We start from the raw sequence: 7,806 nt of genomic DNA, 5'->3' as shown, positions 1-7,806 counted from the left end.
ATCAGCTAGTAAGTCTCATTAAACGAATCAGCAATTGAATACATAGGGCAATCGTAGCACACACTCAAACAGTATAATTTGAAAGAAGAATAGAATGGTGCTTGTATACACTCTACCTTCACTGAATTAAGAGGAAGCTTGATTGGCTCTGTGGGGTTCTTATCTTCACTGTTACAACAGCTCACTCTCAGGGTTCTGATGAGAAGCAAACACCGGCTGTTATAGTTAATTGCTCATTTGAATCCATAAAGGCAACCAATTATGTTGTAAATCTGATTAACCTCTCTGTACAGTTCTCCAAATACAGTGGTCTAATGCTTAGTCAACAGGAATGCATAGGTCTATGGGACAGAGAGAGAGAGAGAGAAGAATAATGGCACTGATTGATCGGCAATTATTTACTTGATAAGTTAAAACTAATAAAGCATTAAGACTAATTATGTTGATTCATTTTTATTCACAAATGCCACCAAAACTCTCCAAAACGGAATCAAGTGCAAAACAGCCAAACATTGCAAAAAAAGAAAGAAAATTTAATAGGACATAGATTTCAAAAGGATAAAAGGTTGGTTTTCATCCCTGAAACCTTTTTACACAGGCATCATCACATGACCATTTAATGCGATTGATCACAAACACTCTATAATTAGTCAATAGGACACAATTAGTCCAATAAACCATTTAACAGCAATCTTCCTATTACAATTCATACCATGCTTAATCTGGTGAGCTTTTTTATTGATTTTTTTTTTCACAACAAACTCAACAACTAGAAACCTCAGTTATGGTTAAAGTACATAGTATTAGTGATTCTCATACCAAAGGATTAGTTTTCCATGCACCTTACCAAAGCATTAGGCTAAATTTGCTTTTGTGTAGGATAGTTGAAAATGTGAATATTATAATCTTTTTTTTCCCCAAGTTTTTTTTCCCACTAATTGCCATTCTGCGATATGGTGCAGAAACAGCCCAATGAGAGAAGAAGGCAGCATCAGTACCTAATTTCATCATCAGCCATCCAATCAGATGAGGGTATTTGTTGCTGCCTGCCTCACCCCACTCTTTCTGCCCTCACCCTCCTTTCCAGCCTCAGGGGAAATAAAGCAAAGCCAGAGATGCCCAACCTATTATACTGGACTGCCAGTCATAACAGCCCCCACCTCACACACACACACACACATACACACACACACACACACACACACACACACATGCACACACTACACACTAAATAACTGCTTCAGTCAGAGTCCTTTATCCAGCCCTATAATATTCCACATGGGCTGTTTAACACCACTGTTGTGCTGTTTGTAGTACAGTATTTACCTTATTTTCAGACTGTATACAGCATAATGTGAGTCTCATATATGCCCACAAAAACTACCAGTGATGACTCGTCACAATATTGAATGGGAAGGCTAAAAAATGACCTACTACCTATCGGTAACTTGCCAGTAATATTATGAAACCATTATGGTTAAGCCTCACACAGGGTCTCACAGGTATGAAATTATTATTATGCATAAACATAGGAACACATGCTCATTACACTAAGCAGAAACACTGTTCCTGCTTCCTGTTTTTATGCCAAGTGTTTCAAGTCAGTGCATAAACAGTAAACAGAAAAACTGTGCATGCTGTCAGCCAGCTCTTTACACACACACACACACACACACACACACACACACAAACTATTGTACATGCTATGGATATGTCAGTGAAGCAGGTTGAAGAAATTTAGCCCCAAGTAAAACTCAAAATCTAGTGTCATTTCACTCACTGTCTGCTGTGTGAATCTACACTCTGGGTTAGAAAGAAATCAGCCCAAACCTCTGTGTATTATATTGTGTGTATTTTTTGCTTACGACCCCTGGTGGTGCTATTGTTTCTGGTTTCCACAAAAGTTAAACAAATAAATAAAAGAATAACCAACCCATTGTTAAGAGCAAATAAGATCCCCTTTAAAGGTGTTTTTTTCCCCCTGAAGGATAAGGAGGTCTTAGCCCATTGGTACCAGCTGGCCCTGTGACCTACCAGCACAACAGTAAAATATCTACTGGCTCATACATAAACAATGATCCTATTGAGTTAACTCACTGCCAAAGCACAAGCACTGATCCAGTTTACAGTGCCTCGAGGCCAGATGTTATGTGCTCTGTAGTGACTAAATCTCATACATCTTTACTCTGACTCCTGTTGACCTTAATCAATAGAGAGGAGGGAGATTCCCACTTAATTCAGCACTCTCCTTAGGTGACATTTAACACCCTGCTGCAGCTTGGGCTTCAGAGCTGCAAAGCCCACGCCAATGAATTATGGATCTGAATTACGATGACAGGCGAGATTAATTACCATAAGCTCCATGCCTCTATACTTGTGATATGAGTAATTATGTTTTGCTGCTCGCTGTTTAATTTATACCAGGGCTATAATCCATTGGCAGATGACATAGGGGCAGACTGTTACTTAATAATTGGTCTCCTGAAGACCTGTCACCTGGTCTTTACCCACAAGGCTTTGTCCTTTAACTACCCTGAAAATATTCAGCAACCCTTCTAATTTACCTGGATAATTTGTATAGTCTGACTGTCAGAGGTAGATGAGTGCTAGTGAGAGAGATATATATCCCTCTTAGTTGCTTTGCAGTCTTCTTAGTTTCGTAATTTGAATTGTTGACAATTTTGTCCCTATTTTTTGTCCCAAACTTAATTCTGTTCGATATAAGCCATCAAGCTATCACATAGGGTTATACCACAGCACTGTTTAATTCTGGTTGATCAGAAGGTGTTGATTAATTTCCTATAACAGTACAGCACTGACAGCAGTGTTGGCTGTAATTCAAATCACAAGCTTATATTAATGCACTTATTCTAATTATGTTCACAGGGATTTGTATAGTGGGTCCTCCAACTTTATCTAAGGCTAATAATAAACCGTTTTTTAAAATGTGTTGTTATGTAACAAAGAAAAAATATATATCTTTGAAATGGTGTTGCTTATGTATATACATATACATAGTTGGGTCCAAATGTCTGAGAACACTAGTAGTGAAAATGCTTCTATTTTGCATTCTTTTAAATTTTCATTACACATTATATTACTGACAACAATCTGAGTGAAAAGTAGAATCTTTCAAATATTTATACCAATATTTGGCAAGTCCCCTTTTTGCTTTAATGACAGTGTGCACTCGAGCTGGCATGGACTCCACAAGCTTGTGCAGAAGACTTTTTGAGAACATTGAGAACGAAGTTGCTTGGAGTAATGATGGTAGACTTGCCGCCTCACAGCTCCACGTTCCCTGGTTTGATCCTGAGCTTGGGTTACTATTCGTACAAAGTTCTGTGCATGTATCTGTTTGAATTGGTTTCCTCTGGGTCCTGCACTTTTCATCCACCTTTCAAAACAGGTGCATCGCCGACTAAGAAAAATTGCCCCTAAGTGTGCATGAGTAAGTGTTTGTTTGGACAGGCATCCCATCAAGAGTGTTTAATTCCCCACCTCACACCCAGTGTACCCAGGATAGACTCTGTCTGCACCACGACTAATAAAAAAGTTTAGTAAAACTCTTACTAAAAATGAATGAGTGAAATAATTGAAAATAATTACAGTGGACCCATATTTTCATATGTCGAAACTGCGCCCCCTGCTGGTGAACAGATTTGGCTTTGTGTGTTAATGTGGCCAAAATAGAAGCTGCAGCTGTGGCTGTAATCTGAAATTGTTTTTGTGAGGGGGTAAAAAAAAGCGTCTCACTGTTTGTCAAAACAAGAAGTCAAAGGCCTATATACAGGCGAGACAAACACAGAGAGAAAGAACGAGCGCGAGATGCACCGAGACGGCTCAGCAGGAGCTAGTAAATCCCGTTACCATAGTAACGAGAAGGTGGAACCACTGGTTTTTTTTAGCCTCGTTTGCGCCGTGAGGCCACGTGACACGGCGCCGGGGAATGGGGGTACTTCCTGTTTGCAGCGAGCTGCTGTTGTCAGTTTCAACAAAATGGCTGCTGGAGGATCGCAATCGAACGCGCAGTAAACGCCTTTATGTCACTACAGAGCAATTTAAATGGACATCTCGGAGTTTCTCTCCACTCGGAGCACGTAACTCGTTTGCATGCGTGTTAACGAGATAAATGCACGGTGGAAGAAAAAAAACATCCCCCCACTACTACTACCACCACCACCACCACCACCACTCCGGCCCGTTTCGCACTTTTATCGCCTTGTCGACATGAACACGTCACTGAAAAAGCGCAGAGCGCGCGGTGTGGCGGTGTAGCTGCTGCACGCGCCGAAAACAAGTGCTGAGATATTCGTTCGCGTGCTCTAAAGCAAAAGCCGTCGGGTTCTCTGTTTGCACTGGCGGTTTGTTGTGAGGTTTTTTTTTTTTTAAAAAAAATATTATTATTTTGCTTCGTTTTCCTGCGAAAATGTCGAGCTGAATCCCTGAACTGGAAAAGACAAGCTAGGTGTTTGACTGCAGTGTTTCAGTTGGACCGTATCGCGAGCTGCGCCAGACTGGCTGAAGTGTCAGTGCGGGGATAGAGCACTTCTCCGGACAGAAAAGCGCCATTGCTGGACGTGTGACTCAAGGTAAGGTTTGGGGAATCCAAAACGGACCTAATTACCAATCTAAACCTGGGTGTTAAGCTACTTTTAAGAGCTAGTTCATTTTTTTGTTTTGAAAGAAAAGCTGTTTCAAATGCGCGTTCGCGTGCTGGGTTTTTTGTTCGTTTTTTACTGGACAAAAATAAACGAGTCGTTATGAAAGTTTTGGGATTAGGAATGTTTATCAGACTGTTTGGGACATCAGGAAAGGATTGAACAGTCCGATCTGTAGTGTTGTATCAGTCATAGGAGGGAATCGGATTGGGACAAGCATGCTTGGTTGTTTTTCAGTCTCATTTGCCAATATCACATCCAGTTAAATGCAGTCTGTTGTTGTTATTGTTGTTGTTGTTGTCTAAAAACGCACGAGTCCACGTTGCAGAATCTGCTGCTTTCTTGGCTGATTATTTCTTCTACACATGTCCTACTCACTGTGCACTGGGACTGCTGCAGAGGAAAACATTACGGGCGAAATAAAATAAACCTTGACTTGATTATCTTTATTATCTGTGGTGCTCGGTTGTAGCTGACGTCATCGTTTCACCTCAGACGTCACAAGTATAAACACGTTTGAAAATTGTAAATAAGAGACGAACAGAATAATAATAATGACGCAACATATCAATACCACAGTAATACTCAAAGAGATAAGTGCATAAAGTTTATATAAGTAAATATATATAAATATTTATTTTAAAAACAACAGCGTGCACAGTCAGTTGATTGCTGAGATTCTTACAAATATTTTATTTATTGGAAGGTTTCCATTAATTTACCCCATTTGCTTATGCAAATATGACTTCATCTATTTTGCATATTTAATACAAACAAAAATTTAGTCTTTAGATGATGTTGGAATTCAGATGTTTATTTCCCGAGAGAGAGAGAGAGAGAGAGAGAGAGAGAGAGAACAGTTTTTAACGAAATACTCTAATGGATGTTTGTTGGAATATCTTTTGTTTTTAATAAAAATAAATTAAAAAAAATTCCTTGTTTAATCATGAAAATACCGTGCGCTTTTATGCAACTGTTTGTTTGTGGTTTATTTCACTAAATATGACATAAATCCAGTTACTAACATTTTATGGAATTTTTCTGTAATTGTATCCTGATTGTGGCTCTGAAGGAACGTGCAAAATATTATGAATGCAGGTGATCATTATATATATATATATATATATATATATATATATATATATATATATATATATATATATATATATTAGAGAGAGAGAGAGAGAGAAAAACTGATATCGAGGAAAAACTGTTTAAAACCCCAAAGTGATTTCTGTGTCTTTACACCCTAGCAAGTGCGGTTTATACGGTTTATAAAGGAAATTGACATGTACAGTGCTGTGCAAAAGTCACCTGCAAAGAAATGCTTAGCGCAAACATGCTTTCAAATATAATGCCACTGAATGTTTCTCCATTAAGAAGTACTCTAAAGAGCAGTAATAAACTAAGCAAGGTCAATATTTGGTGTGATGACTCTGTATATGCTTTATCAGAAAAATAACATTAGTAGTCTCAGGTGCACTTTGTGAAGTTTTGTACCGAAATTAGCCGGTAAGTTTTACTGCATATCTTGGAGAATCTGTACAGTTCTTCTGGAGACTTATGACTACTGTTGTTTTGTTTTGTTTTGTTTTGTTGGCTTTTTTGGCAGCAAAACCCAGCAGCCTTCATGGTATGTTTTATCTGAAATGTGGTCTGTTACATAACATTACTTTCTTTACTGACATATAAGCATCTTTCCGTAACATGTCAATTTTATTTATTTATTGTTTTTGGGAAAGTAATGTTTGGAAAGCTTGAAAGGTTTTGTATTGACTCAAATAATGCAGAAGTGAGCTTTAACAAAATGTGTACTAAAACAAAAAGGGTGCCTAAGACTTATGCACAGTACTGTATGCCATATTGACACACAAATTGACATGTATATCAGGAAACAAGCTTTTCAGGGATGTATGACATGATGTGAGTTGACCACGCGGGTCCAAGTTTCAGACAATGCAAGGTAGTGAGTCGAGGAAAAACACTGAAATAAACACAGTTCTGTTGAGGTTTGGCTTTTATTTATTTATTTATTTTTATTTAAACAGTTTAAGAGAAGACATGTCGGGAAGACATTTATTACCTGTAGTGTCTTGCCTTAAAATAGTCCTATAGGGAAGTTCATCCCTTTAATTTGGTTGCAGCAGTGGAAATCTCAACCCATCATTATCAAACGTGTATTATATTTATTATTGAGTTCCTATAGTTATGTTTCATCAGGGCACATGAATGGAATGCTTTTAATCTAAAGCCCAATAACTCAAAAACTAGCCAGCTTATAAATAATGTCAGTGTGAGAGTTTCAGGAATAAAAAGCTCAGTAGCTCTAATAAATATACAAAATATTATGATGTTCATGAAATCAATATGTACTGAAGGGTTTCCACGGAACTTAATTTAGAGATATAGCGGTCCTTGGCTACAGAAAAGGTTGAGAACCACGGTTATCGTGGTTAGATAAATGTTTGGGTACATTTGGCATTAAATTAGTTACAGACACACTAGTGGGTGTTCACACACAAACCCACACCGAGGGATGGAGTACAATCTTCCTAATAGGATCAGCTGATGTGAGATTTTATCTGTACTGATTGTTTTCCGTCTTGCTGTTATTTACTCCTGGCTTGTGTGGGATTTACAGATGCCTTATGGGAAACGTGTACAAGACTCTGTACAAGCTGCTGACGTGCTTGTTCACTGTGTGAGCCCCCTGGCCTCACGGTTGGATAGTGTGGTGAAGTAGTTGCTAATTTTGGAGAGCAGATTCGGCCCCCTCGCAGGATCAGGGCCCCCGTGTCAGCGTGCAAGCGTATTAAAGAAACTGTGTATTCTCTGGCAGTGAAAGAGGCTATTGGGAGAACCAGACAAAAAGAGGCCACATAATGCTCAGATTACCACACAACACGCTTTCCCTGTATGCTCTTACACAGCCTTAATAGCATTGTTGTGGCCATGTGCACTGTGCTGGGCTTAATGCATCTGAATGTTGCTGTTTAAAAAGAAGAGAGAAAAAAACACAGATAGTGTTGCTGACCAGGCAAAGACAGCTGTGAAAGGCAGTCATTGTCATAGACTCATCTCTGGTGTGACATAGTTTAGTTGGAAAAGCGCAATATGCTGCCAAATACATAGTTTACACAGTTAT

General features: G+C 38.8%; 1 protein-coding gene across 2 annotated transcripts in view; it reads left to right on the top strand.

Annotated features, from left to right (window-relative positions):
* Positions 1-3,958: 3,958 nt before the first annotated feature.
* tnrc6c1 (trinucleotide repeat containing adaptor 6C1) overlaps positions 3,959-7,806 on the top strand; it is a 67,609-nt gene continuing 63,761 nt past the window's right edge. The window contains exon 1 of one of the 2 annotated variants that reach the window (XM_053648828.1): positions 3,959-4,592. The gene's annotated coding sequence lies outside the window, so the exon portion shown is untranslated. The remainder of the gene's footprint in view (positions 4,593-7,806) is intronic. The other variant, XM_053648819.1, reaches the window with a different exon arrangement.

This window comes from Ictalurus furcatus, chromosome 2 (genome assembly GCF_023375685.1).
Source record: "Ictalurus furcatus strain D&B chromosome 2, Billie_1.0, whole genome shotgun sequence".
Classification (NCBI taxonomy): Eukaryota; Metazoa; Chordata; class Actinopteri; order Siluriformes; family Ictaluridae; genus Ictalurus; species Ictalurus furcatus.
This window is presented reverse-complemented; position numbering and strand designations above follow the sequence as displayed.